At 39.0% G+C, this 15,349-nt stretch overlaps 1 protein-coding gene and 1 non-coding gene across 4 annotated transcripts in view; one reads left to right on the forward strand and one right to left on the reverse strand.

Moving 5' to 3' along the window:
- ZNF385B (zinc finger protein 385B) overlaps positions 1-15,349 on the forward strand; it is a 380,374-nt gene that overhangs the window by 168,770 nt on the left and 196,255 nt on the right. The window lies entirely within an intron of this gene.
- LOC142425198 (small nucleolar RNA SNORA8) lies at positions 7,587-7,724 on the reverse strand. The gene has a single exon (XR_012779554.1). It is a non-coding gene; the product is annotated as a small nucleolar RNA SNORA8 (small nucleolar RNA).

A 15,349-nucleotide genomic window follows, 5' to 3' on the forward strand; every position in this document is an offset into this window, starting at 1 on the left:
CACAGTTCTCCAAGCAGTAATGAGAAGTCTTTTTCTCAGAGAAAAAAAAAAGAGAAATATGTGAAGAATCAGAAAGCAGAAATTGCATTTCTGGAGGTAATTCTTTACTGCCAAATGTCTAATGAGGCATCTCAAAAATGTATGTGATGCTCTTGTGTTAGTGGACCACCACTACTACTGTACCGCTCTACAGTAATGAGAAGGTCCTTCGAAGAGGGCAGTGTCTGATCTTGTCAGCCAGAACCCATTCTTCAAAGACGTGTTCAGTGTCAGAGAGCAATCATAACCTCTTTTCCCTCCAAAACAAGAAGGGTACTTGGAAAATTCTACCTTGCATTCCAATCTTGGGCTGTATATTGCTGCACAACTAGCAGGAGCGTGCTTCCTGTGAGTTTACCATTCGATCAACTCTCAACATATCAGAGGTGATTTTTATATGAATTTTCAGATTCGTTTCTTTCTGCATATTTATTGCATGCCAGACACTACTTATAATTCATATGCTGTAAGAGGAAAAAACAAGGACTATTTTCTACTCAGACTTACAAAATAATGACATACAGGTAGTTAACATTACTTCTAATTTCACTAGTATTGAACAGTCCTCCTTGCCTATATATTGATCCTCTCTTCAGAAGCTATAGGTCTCAGGTTAAATTTTCCTGTGGAGAAAGAGAAAGTTGGATTTCTCACTGTCCACTACTCTGGTCCCTTGGAGAACTAGAGGTTCAGGGTTCTGAGTCCATAATCCCGTTGACATTTGGTAGTTAAAAACAGTTCATTCTCTTGAGAATACCATATTTAACATCATGAATTAGTCATGGCCATTTGACCCCTATATAATATTAAGTTCCTTTGATGATTTATGTAAATGTATATATTGAAGGACATGGAGTCCGTTAACTTTTCACATGGAAAAAATTCATGCAGTAAGTATAAGCCCAAACCAAATACACTGCCATGAAGCCTATTTCAATTTATAGCCATCCTATAGAGGGGTTCTGAGACTGTAAACCTTTCACTTTCAGAATGGCTGGTGGATTTGAACCGCTGGTCTTGTAGTTAGCAGCCCAAGCGGAGCCCCTTCAATACATGGAACGATCTGTCTAGGTGCTAGCCACTACCTATGTATTACAACATTGGGCCTACTGATACCTTTTGTGGTAAACAGTGATCCACCCTCAGGATGAACTGCTTATAAGTAAACTTATTATTAATCTCTAATATGTATTGAGAAGCCTTGGTAACTCTCTGGTAAGCTTTTGGACTGATAACCTACAGGTCAGCGGTTCAGATCCATTAGCTGATCCACGGGAGCAAGAGGAGACTACCTGCTCCCACAAGCCTTAGTAACCCTGTGTGTCTTAAGCTGTGTTCTCTAGAGAAGCAAAACCAGTGATTTTTCATATACAAAATGAAAAATCCAAACTCACTTCCGTCATGTCCATTCTAACTCATCGTGACTCGGTAGGGCAGAGTGGAACTGCCTGTGTGTGTTTCTGAGAATATACCTCTTAATAGGATTTCATAGAAAGCCTTATTTTCCTCCTGTGGAATGGCTGGTGGTTTCAAACTGCTGACCTTGTGGTTAGCAGCCCAAAGTGTAAAATGGATGTGTTTGCGTTATTGAGCTGGCTTAGAATATTGAAAGTGCCATGGACAGCCAAAAGACTAAATAAATCTGTCCTGGAAGAAGTACAGCTAAAGTTCTCTGTAGTAGCAAGACTGGTAAGACTTGTTTTCACACACTTTGGACATGTTGTCAGGAGAGACCAGTCCCTGAAGAAAGACATCATGCAAGGTAAAGTAGAGGGGCAGTGAAAAAGAGGACAGCCCTCCACAAGGTGGATTGGCCCAGTAGCTGCAACAATGGGCTTTATCAGAACGATTCAATTGTGAGGATGGTGTGGGGCGGGGCAGCGCTTTTGTTCTGTTGTACGTAGGGTCCCTGTGAGTCTGAACGGACTCAGTGGCATTAAATTTCTATCAAGAAAGTGCCTCACAGACTGGTAGAAGTGGGCATATCCGTTCTGAACCGAGGCAGGTTCCAAATGACTCGTGTAACTTAGGAGGCTGGTGAAACCAAGATTGGCAGGAATGCCGCAGGCTGGTGGCTTCAGAAAAGGATGAATCCAAAATCGGCAGACCAGATGGCACAAAGCCGATAGTTCCTGAGATGGGCAGCCATTGACTCAGGTCCAAAGAACCAGAGACAGATGAAGAACCCAGACCCACAAAAAAGCAAGTAAGTTTTTCTGTAGCGTCTACTTAAGAAGCCTGATGGCAGTTAGAAACCACTAGTCATTCTGCGGGATAAAGACAAGGCTTTCTACTCCCGTAAGAAGTACAGTTTTAGAAACTCGCCGATGGGGTCTCTATGAATCAGAATAGCCTTCATAGTTGTAAGTGTGTTTTTTGTGGTTTGGCAGCATCTATTTATATTGTGATTAGTTCTCACGACCGAAGAAACTTCCTTCTAATTACATCAGGTCAGTGACCTGAATAAGAGCTTTGTTTTCCACCCTTATCTTTTTACAACTGATTGGCTGCTCACTGCAGATCCCCTTATGGAGGTGATTGCATTGTGCTAGGTCACACTGCCTTAACTGCCAACCCCTGAGAACTCTGACAGAACTTAACTATCGCACCGTACATGGTACATGCTGTCACTAGAGATTAGAACAACTGGGTGGCAGTGGAGGGGTTACAACATGTACTAAGTGCAGGGAATCTGCGCTGTGTTGAGTGCTTTAGCTATACCGTCTCATTTACACACATGAAAGTGGCAATATTGCCCTTCCCACTTTGTGGGGGAGGGAAGTGTGCCACAGGGAGATGACTGCCCGTAAGTTGCACTCACAAAAGAGGCCGAGCTGAACTGGCCCTCAGATTTTCTCCACTCTTGCACTTATGTTCCTTTCTTTTCCTCAGTTTTGACCTGGAAATACGATTAGCTATAGATCTATCAGCTGTATAGCAATCCAAACCAAGGGGGAAGAAAATTTAATAGCAAGAACCACATTGTGTGATCCCCAATTACATTGAAAGTGGCTGTGGGAGCCCATTGGACTTTAGAAGTATTTAAGGTATTTTTGTATCCTTGTACATAAAGAGCTTTTAAAATACTAATCAATTATTAAAAGCAAATGACAATGTATACTTTCTTTATGAATTATTGCTTACTTGAAATATGCCTGTGGCAAAGCATGAACATTCCACATATGTAATTATATAATGTCAGGATTTTGTTTTCTTACATAGCCTTAGAATTATGATAACCTCTATTTTAAAAAGTAATATCATTCTAGCTGAAAAATCACCCTGGTTTTCTAGACTCCCATTTGTTGGCAATACGTTTGATATTCCCCCCAAAAAAGTTTCCAGGGTAATTTTCATTGTAGAAGGCAAGGAAAGATTGAGTCATTTACTAACCACATGGACTAATGAAAGATACAAACTTTGACATGTTTAAAAATGCAGTATTTCAATTTGGCAGTCTTAGACTAAAGATTAGCTGATGAGTAGAATGTTTATAATGATTAAAATTGAAAAAAGGAAAGAAAGCTCAAATGATATATTTTGATTAATGAGACTCTAAACTTAAAAGTGTTCAATGTCTAAAAGTAAGTCCATAAAATGACTTCGTCTTCATTGCATACTTTATGAGTGGTCAGTTGAATGTCACAAAAATATCTTCTTAGGATCTTTTTAATGAAGTCTCAGACAGGTTATAAAACAAAATAGCTTCTCCTATAATGAGTCGACAATATAAAGCAGTAGCCAGTAACCCTGAAAGTCAGAAACTGTGCCATGCTCTGGTTATAATCCTGTGTAGCAGAACCTGCAGCAGAAAGATTTCTATTTGAAGCTGACTTATCTCTCACCATTATGAGAATTGCAAGTTAGTCAATAAGTAGTAAACAAACTGAATAATGTTGATGCTGTCCCTGTTCATTCTTTACATATTGTCAGAGTAAAAGGGATGGCAGGTTATAAAACATACAAATTGTCATAATAGTATACAGCTATGCCCCACTCTTTCACCGAGTTCTTCTCCCTAGGAACTACACAGAAGCTGAGCATCAGGTGGCCTAGCTGTGAACTGAATGTTACATGCTATTGTTATTTTGGTAGATTAGTTGAGTTGGGAACACTCAAAAATCTTCCCAAATAAATTAGTGGTAATTTCTCCAGACCTATTTTAGATATAAGCCAGCAATTCAAAGCCACCAGCAGAATGCCCAAGAAAGGCAAAACTTTCTTTTCCCATAAAGATTTACAATCTCAGAAACCCACACGGGCCATTCTACTGTGCCCTGTACAGTCATCATGAGTCAGAATTGACTCAGTAGCAGTGAGTTTGGTTTATTATCTATTTCAGTGTAGCAATTTCAGGAAGCTATGCAATGCACTCTTTTATTATGATATTATTAAACCTCCTTTAGTTGAGTTGCCTGTAAAGGTAATTTATTGCCAGGTCTGTCCATGTCTAATTTATAGTTGTAGTTTTTTTCTGTGTGGTTTGGTATTTTATTTTTAGTCAAAATGCAAAATGGCATATTAGAATGGTATTTTAAAGCAATGTCACACTGTGTCCTGTTTGTTTTAAATTTTTAATCATTTTATTGGAAGCTCTTACAGATATAACAATCCATAGTTCAATCACATCATGCAGTATTGTGCAATTGCTACCACAGTCAGTTTCAAACCATTTCCGTTCCTCTTGAACTCATGGATAACAGCTCCCCTTTATTCCCACCCTCACCCCTCTGCCCCCCAGGACCCTTATTTTATTTTTTCTCTATAACAGTTTTTTGGCCATATCTCACATAATCCAATCTATCCATTCACATACAATTCTGTTGCCTTTATACATTCAGTGTGTCACCCTTGTGAGTGATCCTCAACCAGTTCATAGGGGGGGCAGGCCAAGTCCTGCCGGTCAAGTCTATGATCAGAATACTTTAGATACTTAGTGGCTTCACTGGATCACTGGGCTCTTGTGCGCTTCTTGTAATTTGCCTTCATGTGTGTTGATCAGACCTGCCACTCTACCTGAGTTGTATCTTCAGGGATATTATCTGCTGCACTGTCATCTAGGGAGAGGGCCTGCAGTCGTCTTTCAGGATAAGCTGCTCTGAGTAGGAATATTGTCCTCAAGGATTGGCACATCAGAATGAGGTCTACTTTCACTCTCCCTTTCCTGTGGATATATTAAAAGTAACCTCCCCTATGTGGGCCTTAAAGGCCTATGAGATGGGGAAAAGATGCCTATCACCACAGGTGTTATCTGCATCGTTTTATTGAGGCATTGGGTTTGGTCTGGCTCATACCACAATATCTGATCCTCATCCGGGAATTGTGTGTTTGAGTGACTTTTCCCTTCTGCCTGTTCTTCTGTTGGATGCATGTTGTACTTGACCTTTGGTGCTTGCCTAACTTCACTCAGCATAATATCCTCCAGTTCTTCCATGAGATGAGGTGTTTCATCATTTTATCACTATTTTTAGGAATGCATAGTATTCCATGTATATACCAGAGTTTTTTTGTATTTTTTAACATTTTATTAGGGACTCATACAACTCTTACCACAATCCATACATATACATACATCAATTGTATAAAGCACATCTGTACATTCTTTGCCCTCATCATTTTCAAAGCATTTGCTCTCCACTTAAGCCCTTTGCATCAAGTCCTATTTTTCCCCTCCCTCCCCGCTCCCTCCTCCCTCATGAGCCCTTGATAATTTATAAATTATTATTTTGTCATATCTTGCCCTATCCGGCATCTCCCTTCACCCCCTTTTCTGTTGTCCATCCCCCAGGGAGGAGGTCACATGTAGATCCTTGTAATCGGTTCCCTCTTTCCAACCCACTCACCCTCTACCCTCCCAGTATCGCCCCTCATAGCCCTGGTCCTGAAGGTATCATCCACCCTGGATTCCCTGTGCCTCCAGCTCTTATCTGCACCAGTGTACAACCTCTGCTCTATCCGGACTTGCAAGGTAGAGTTCAGATCATGGTAGTGGGGGGAGGGGGAGGATGTGGAGGGAAGGGGAGGTTGGAGGAATATATCAGAGTTTTTTAAGCCATTCATTCACCTATCGATGAAAATTTAGGCTGTTTCCAATTTTGTGTGATTGTGAACTGCACGGTGATGACATTGGAGAGTAAATATCTGGCTTTGGTCTGTTTCTTCTTTCTTCTGAGTATATGACCAGTAATGGAATTGCTGGGTTGTGGGGTAACTTTATATCCTTCTCTTTTTTAAGTATCACAAATCGCTTTCCTCATTGGATGCACATATCTACCTGACCACCAGTAGTGAATGAGAGTGCCTATCTCATCATACCTCCTCCAATATTTCATGCTTTCTGTTTCGTTTTTTTTTTTTTTTTTTAGTTGGGCTATGTTTCATGGGTGTTAGTTGGTATCTCATAGTTGTTTGGATTTGCATTTCCAGGATGGTTAATTGCCAGGAACATTTTTCCATATGTTTATTGGACATTGAGGTGTCTCCTTTGTGAATCTTTTGTTCATGTCTTTAGCTACCTCCTTCGTGGGCTATTTGTTTTTCCTTGTTGTAAGCTTGCAGGATTCTTTAGACTTTTGTACAAGCCCTTTGTCTGAAATGTCATTACTAAATAACTTTTCTCAGTCTGTGGGCTCTCATTACTTTCTTGATGAAGTCTTTCGATGCACACAATGGTTTTATATTTAGTATATTCGACTCGTCTATTTTATCTTCCTCTGAGTGTGTATCCTTCTTTATTTCTGATAGTCCATGTATTTCCTGCGCTAAGGTTCTTAGTTTTGTCCAAATTTTCTCATAGATCATCCTGATAGTTTGGAGGTTTTACCTCAAGGTCTGTGGTCCACCTTGAATTTGTTCTTGTGTATGGAGTGAAGTAATGGTCTTGTTTCAGTCTTTTGCAGGTTGGTATTCACATTTTCCAGCACCGTTTTGTTTAAAAGGACATCTGCTTCTCATTTGATAGTTTTTTGGGGGGCCTATTTAAAGATCAGTTGTCTGTATGTTGTCTCTATTTTTGGATTTTCAGGTCTTATCCATTGGTCTGAATATCTATTGTTATGCCACTACCATGCTGTTTTGACTTTCTTCTTCTTCTTCTTCTTCTTCTTCTTCTGGTCTTTGCCAATTGTAGGCTTCTTCTATTTCCATATGAAATTGGTACTCAATTTTTCCATTTCTTTGAAAAATGGTGCTGGTATTTGTATCAGAATTTCATTGAATCTATATAGTACCTCAGGTAGGATTGACATATTTACAATATTGAGTCTTCTGATCCATGAGCATGGAATATTCTTCCATTTGTGAAGTTCCCTTTTGTTTTCTTGCAATAATGTTCTATAGTTTTTCTCATACAGTTCTTTTGGGTTTTTTTTTTTAGTTAAGTATATCCCTAGATATTTCAATTTATGCTTCGCTGTTGTGAAAGGTACTACCTTCTTGATATTTATTTGTAATCCCGTCATTTATATATAGCAATCAAATTGACTTCTGCTAATTGATCTTATACCCTGCCACTCTACCATATTCTTTTTTTTCCATTTATTTTTTTTAATTGTATCAATAGAAATACCAGGTTTAACATGCACAAAGCCATGAAAACCAACGATGCCAGATACTGACTGTCTATCGCACTGTCATTTGAACACCCCAGAAGGAAAGGCTGCTGGATGCAGATACCATGCAGTGCTGGCACTCTACCTTATTCTTATATCGCTTCCAGCACTCCTGTTTTGGATCTTTTGGGGTTCTCAATATATAAAATCATATCATCTGCAAATAATGATGATTTCACCTATTCTTTCCCCAGAGGTATACCTTTAATATCCTTCTGTTGCCTTTTGTTATTAGCTAGGACCACCAGGACGATGTTGAATAAAAGTGGGGACAAGGAGGCTACAGAATGAAACTCTACAATTAGACAACTTGACCTGATAGGCATATTCAGAGCTCTCCGTCCAACTGCAAAAATATTCATATTCTTTTTAAGTGCACATGGCATATCTTCAAAATAGACTACGTGCTGGGACACAAGTCAAGCTTGGATAAATTCAAACATAAAGAGGTCATTCAGACTTCCTTCTGAGACCACTATGCCATTTTTCAATGGGACTGTTTTCTTTCTTCTCCCCCCCCCCCAATGTAAAACTGGCTGTTGGTTTCCATATATAGCTTGTACTATACTGAGGTAATTTCCTTCCAATCCTATCTTCTTTAATGTCTTAATTAGGAATGTGTGTTGAAAGTTGTCAAATGCTTTTTCTGTGCTTTTTGATAGCATCCTGTGATTCCTGTCTGTTTTATTGTCTATGTGATGGATAATGTTGATGGATTTTGGGATGTTGGACCATCCTTGCATCCCTCATATGAATCCCACTTGGTTATGATGGATTATTCTTTTATATATTTTCATATTCTATTGGTCAAAATTTTGTTAAAGATTTTTACATCAAATGTTCATCAAAAATAGCAGGTTATATTTATCTATTCTTGTGGAATCCTTGACTATTTTGGTATCAGTGTTATACTAGCTTCATAGAATGCATTTGAGAATTTACCATCCTTTCCTAGGTTCTGAAAGAACTTGTATAGAATTGATGTCAGCTCTTCCTGAATGTTTTATAGAATTCCCCTGTGAAGCCATGTGGGCCAGGGTTTTTGTTTGATTGTTGGTTGGTAGATCTTTCATAACCTTATCTATTTATTTTTTGCTATAGGTCTATTCAAGTTCTTGACATGTATATGAGATAATCTGGGGAGGGTTTGTTTTTCAAGGTATTTGTCCATGTCTTCCAAGTTGTTATATTCCTTGGAGTACAGACCTGCATAGTACTGTGTAATTAGTCTTTTAACTTCATTAGGGTCTGTTGTAATTTCCCATTCCATCCCTTATCCTGGATATCTTCCTGTCCACCCCTGCTCCTTCCTATCTTTTGTTATGTGTGCCAATGGTTTGTGGCTTCTGTTAATCCTTTAGAAGAACCAGCTTTTACTGAGATGATTTTTTCCATTTTCCCCGTTCATTTATCTACTCCTTGATTTTTGTAAGTTTTTTCTTTTGCTATTAGAACAATTATGCTGTTGACTCTGTTCAAACTGCTGAAGGTTTCGTGAAAGGGCATCTTCCATCAGTCTCTCTTCCTTTCTCACATGTGTATTTATCACTCTCAAGTACACTCTGATAACTCCCTTTGCTGTATCCCATAAATCTTGGTTTGTCATATTTTCATTCTCATTGTTTTTATAAATTTCCTAATTTCATCTCTAATTTTGCCCCATGTACACTTCTTTTCAAGAAGTAAGTTATTCATCCTCTATGTATTTGCCCTTGTTTTTTTGTTATCTTTCTTTTGTTGATTTCCAGCTTTATGGCATAGTTGTCTCAGAAGGAAGTCTGAATGACCTTTTTATGTTTGAATTTATCCAAGCTTGACTTGTGTCCCAGCACGTAGTCTATTTTGAAGATATGCCATGTGCACTTGAAAAGAATGTGAATATTTTTGCAGTTGAATGGAGAGCTCTGAATATGCCTATCAGGTCAAGTTGTCTAATTGTAGAGTTTCATTCTGTAGCCTCCTTGTTAAGCTTCTTTCTTGCTGATCTGTCTTTTTCCTAGAGTAGGCCATGTCACACTGTTTCAAGTGGTTTCTTTAGTTCCTGGTATGCTAAAATATGTTTCTTAATCAGGAAAATTATTAGATTTCAGATTGGATTTGTTAGCTAATGTTCCTCTTATGGTTGCAGACATTCACTAAACAATGATAGTAGTGTGTTATGATAAACAAGACCACTATGCCTACTCTAGGCTAGATAGTTGGCATACATGAAGACTCATATTGAATTTAAAGTTGTCTTCACTTAGGTTGACTAATGAGCCAACAGCAAATGTGACATCCAGATGCAGGTCAGTGGATACAGTTGTAGGTATCTGTCTTACATCTCAGGTTGGCCTATTCTGAGTGATCAAGGCAATCTGCATACCATGTGGAATACTCTTGGAATCAAAATGGATAGCTTTGTCTCCTAGTCTTTAGGTTGAGGGAAGGATGCTTACCTGACCCCACAAAATGGCTTTTTCCCTGGGTCACCACTGTGCTCCTCTACTCCTGGGTATGTTCCACTTTTTAGCAGAGTCATCAAGACTAGTTAACACCAGTCTTCAGAATAATTTTTGAATTTCCAAGAAATGGAATTAGTCATAGAACCCCTAGGTAGAGCTGGGTATCACTGATAAACTTCTTAGTTTAAGAAATGAACAAGATCTGGTTTGGGCATTACTTGGGTGCCTCCTTCAGGTGGTTCAGGTGCCTCCTTCAGGCAGTTCAAATCCACCAGCCTCTCAGCTAGAGAAAGATTTGGCAGTCTGCTTTCACATAGATTACAACTTGGAAAGCTCAAAGCAGCTGTACTCTGCCTTACAGGGTCATGATGAGTCAGAATCAGGTTTGGTTTATTTATTTTAATTTTATTTTGGGAAAGGCACTGTAATGAAATGTAATACCACAATCTTGAAATGGCATATAATCTCCTTTAACACAGATATTTTAATAGGCGACACTTTTAGGGAGAAATAATTTCACATAAAAGGATAACAATATTTGTATTTTTTAATTTGGGGGAAATGTTATCTGAAGAGTTCTAAAGGAGTGTTTCCAATATAAATTAGAAATATTTAACAATTTGTAGAAATTAAACATTCAGCAGTCCTTTCTGTAATATGACAGAGCATTTAGTGAAAGTTCATCAGGAATTCTCTGTTTCCATTCATTTTTGTTATTTTGAATCATTTTCACTTATATGAACTTGACCTGAGTTATATAACATGGTAAATATCCAGGGTTTGGAGAATCAGATCTGTGTCTGAGTCTCTGCTTGAAAACTCAAACAAACCAGCTTTGAGTCAGTCCTTTAGCCTTCCTGAAACTCAGTTTCTAAATCCATACAAGGAGGTATTTCTTGAACCACACCCAGGTCTGCCAGCAATTAGATCACTCAAGAGCTTCTGTACAACTTAAGTATAACAGCATAGGAGTTTGTTAAGCATTCAAAGACGTTTCTGTTATTCAAAATGGTCTAAATGCTTACTCACTCCTGTAAAGGTGTCCTGTATCTGTTAAAATACACACATGCACTCAAAATGTTTATTTACATAATTGTTAATACATTCTTTTACTCATTCATTTCCTATGTTTGTGAAATAACGTGCTTTTCACCTATATGTTAAACCAAAATTCTTCACATAACTTAAAATTCTTCGCAATAATTGCCCTTTGTTAGATATTGTTTTCTTCTATGGACAGCTAACTTGTATAATATGAAATGTATTGCCTATAGAAGTGTCCCACTAAGTTATTAAAACAATATGTGCAATAAATGCTTTACTAAGAGAAATCTTCTTAGCCATATCCTTCTGGTATATCTCAGAAGGATATACCAGTAATATGACTAATATTTTAAAGTGCCAAACCTCAAAGCATTAAGAGAGGTTTCAATGTATGAAAGTTATACAGACAAGGCCCTAATTCCATGGAATCTATTATGGTACTCATAAATATTTAGTATTTTCAGTATTGAAATTCATAGCTGTAATTTCTAAAATATGATTCATGATTATGGCATAACTTGTACACATTTCCACTCCTCCTACCTGCAGGTCTTATTAAAGCAAAACAAAAGAGACATAATAGGTGATTACTGATATATGTATTATAAAATTACTTTGCTTTTTATTATTCAAATATATCAAATCACTTATTCCTAAAGGCTCTAGCATGTTTTAGATCCATCAAATCAAAGCGCAGTAGGATTTTGCCATGAGGGAGGTGGGTGTGCACATGGAAAATTCCGCAGTGACCTCCACAGGGCAACACCTCCTAGCATCCCTCCAGGTGGCGTCTCCCGCTGCAGTGAAGCAAGTGCCATATCGCAGGGTTTGTGCACAAGAGCTGCAGAAGCAGCTGTGGACAAGGAAGCAGTTGAATAGTCTCACACATATCAAGGAAACAAGCTCGTTTTTGTGGAAGTTTACATACAGCTCTGTTCTTTAAATATCTCTCTGATGATGTTCTATGGTTTATTACTAAAAAGGGTTTTAAACAGTTCATGGAAAAATAGAAATGATTTTTTTTTAATTTTCAAAAATTATTTTATTGGGGGCACTTGCAGGTCTTGTAACAATCCACTGAATCAAGTATATTTGTACTTATGTTGCCATCATCCTTTTCTCTTTTTTTTACATTTTATTAGGGGCTCATACAACTCTTATCACAATCCATACATATACATACATCAATTGTATAAAACACATCCGTACATTCTTTGCCCTAATCATTTTCAAAGCATTTGCTCTCCACTTAAGCCCTTTGCATCAGGTCCTCTTTTTTTCCCCTCTCCCTCCCTGCTCCCACCTCCTTCATGAGCTCAAGTGTCTGGGGTCTTAAAGGCTAGAATATAAACAAGCAGCCATCTAGCTCAGAAGCAACAAAGCCCACATGGAAGAACACACCAGCCTGTGTGATCATGTGGTCCTGAAGGGATCAGTTATCAGGCATCAAAGAACAAAAAAATCTTATCATTGGGTGTACACCTCCATGATACAATCGCCGAAGACAAACGGGTGCATAAGCAAATGTGGCAAAGAAAGTTGATGGTGCCCAGCTATCAAAAGAGATAGTGTCTGGGGTCTTAAAGGCTTGAAGGTGAACAAGCGGCCATCTAGTTCAGGAGCAACAAAGCCCACATGGAAGAAGCACACCAACCTGTGCAATCACGAGGTGCCAAAGGGACCAGGTATAAGGCATCATGCAAATATATATATATATATACACACCATATATATATACACACACACAATATATATATATACCATAGTGAATGAAGGGGGAAGTGCACAGTAGAGACCCAAAGCTCATTTGTCGGCCACTGGAGAACCCCTCACAGAGGGGTTTAGGAGAGGAGATGGGTCAGTCAGGGTGTGATGTAGTACTGGTGAAGAACACAGCCTTCCCCCAGATCCTGGATGCTTCCTTCCCACAACTACCATGATCCGAATTCTACCTTGCAGGACTGGATAGGGCAGAGGTTGTACACTGGTGCATATGGGAGCTGGAGGCACAGGGAATCCAGGGTGGACGATACCTTCAGGACCAGGGGTGTGAGGGGCGATACTGGGAGAGTAGAGGGTGAGTGGGTTTTAAAGGGGGAACCGATTACAAGGATCTACATGTGACCTCCTCTCTAGGAGATGGACGGCAGAGAAGGGGGGAAGGGAGACTCCGGATAGGGCAAGATATGACAAAAAATAACAATCTATAAATTATCAAGAAGAATAAATTTTTTTCACAAACTTTTAAGCCCTCGCCTATAATTTCCAAGTTCTCAAAATGCTGCATTTATGGGATAGCTGCACATCCTAAAGGGTCTAAGGTGTGGGCCCTTGGTCACCCCCATACCAGTTTGTAAGAGGCCATACTTCACTTACCATGACAACTGTATTATAAATCTTCCTTGTTGCTCAGCTGAATATTTTTCAAGATTTTTTTCTTTGGACTGACATTTTCTGTGCTGATCTCTAGCACAGATGATTTTTTTGCTTTCTCGCATCATGAGAAGTTGAATTAATCTTATCAGAGGATTTTAAGTCTGGTGATTTTTGTTTGTTTGTTATCTACCTCAATGTCCCAACCAGGCTCACTGCCATTAATTCAAGGCTCCTCTATCCATATCAGAACCCATTTGGAATTTGAATTTTGAACCAAGAAAAACAGTTCCGTGAACCAATATTATTTTCTACTCTTTTGTCTTTCCTTTTTATTTTTATTCTGACTATGAAATATAGTGTGTATATACTTCATATCTATCTCACAAAAAGCCCAATGGTCCTGACCCACATTCTTAGACCATACCCTATAGTCATCAGACCTACGGATGACTGGCACAATGATATTTATGCATTATTTATGTGAAAAGTCTAGTGGAATGGCCACAGAAAAAAGTCTGTGGATCATAGAAATGTCATTTTAAGGATAAAGTGTCTTTTCGGGTTCTTAACATTGGATATGACTATGAAGCATCCATACCAACTCTGCATTCTCTATCACTGTTACTAACTGCCATTTCCATCATTGATCTCATAGTAAGATATCCATGTAGAAGCTACAGAGTAACATTTTGTCAGTAGAGCGGTAAAACTGTTTATACAAAGGGCTTGAAGAAAAAATTAGTTCCTTTTAATTTTCATTTTCCTACAAACATTTAGAAGGTCTCTCATACTTAATAGACATTAGTTTTGACTGATCCATTTTAAAGTATTGCTGCATATCTTAAGATAATGTCATAAAGCCACAATACATATCTGAAGAAGAAACATACCAGGGGCTTAAGAAGACTAAGAACCTTGAGCGAGAGGCTCTTACTTGAAAGAGAGATTGTGCACCGGGGATGCCACCATATACACACGTAGCCATATAGGAATACTTCGGGAACTAGGCAGTGGGTGGAAGTTGGAAGACTTTTGAGGAGCAAAATAGAAAAAGTGCAGATTAACTTGAATGGACTGTGAGCAGAAATAGGAACCTTAAAGATGCTGCTGCTAAGAGATCAGCAGGAAGTGAGGAGCATGTGAGCAGGAACTGTGCTTAGGCGTCATCGAATCAGCTCTGACCAACAGCAACCCTGTTTCCAAAAGAACGAAGCACTGCCTGCTCCTCCACCACCCTCACAGCTGTCCTGTGCCTGAGCCATGGCTGCAGCCCCTTTGTCAAGCAATTTTGTTGAAGACCTTCCTCTTCTTTGCTGCCTATCCATCCTCTACCAAGCATGCTGTCTTTCTCCAGGGACAGTCTTGCCAACACGTCCAAAGTATGTGAGGAAAAGTCTCTCCATTCTTGCCTCTAGGGAGCACTCTGGCTCCACTTCTTCCAAGACAAGTTTGTTTGACCTTTTGGCCATCCGTGGCACTTTGAATCACCTGCACCACAATTGAAATACATCGATTCTTCCTCAGCATTCCTTATTCAATGTCCCACTTTTGTATGCACATGAGACCAATTGAAAAATACCATGACTCGAGTCCAGTGCACCTTAATCCTCAAAGTAACATCCTTGTTTTTCAATGCTCTAAAGGGGTCTCATGCAGCAGATTCACCCAATGTGATATGTCTGTTGATCTCTTGACTGCTGCTTCCGTGAGCATTGATTGTGGATCCAAACAAAACAAAATGCTTGACATCTTTGTTCTTTTCTCCATTTATCATGATGTTACCTATTGGTCCAGTGGTAGGGATTCTGGTCTTCGTTACACTGGATTGTAATCCAC

This window comes from Tenrec ecaudatus, chromosome 13 (genome assembly GCF_050624435.1).
Source record: "Tenrec ecaudatus isolate mTenEca1 chromosome 13, mTenEca1.hap1, whole genome shotgun sequence".
Taxonomy (NCBI): domain Eukaryota; kingdom Metazoa; phylum Chordata; class Mammalia; order Afrosoricida; family Tenrecidae; genus Tenrec; species Tenrec ecaudatus.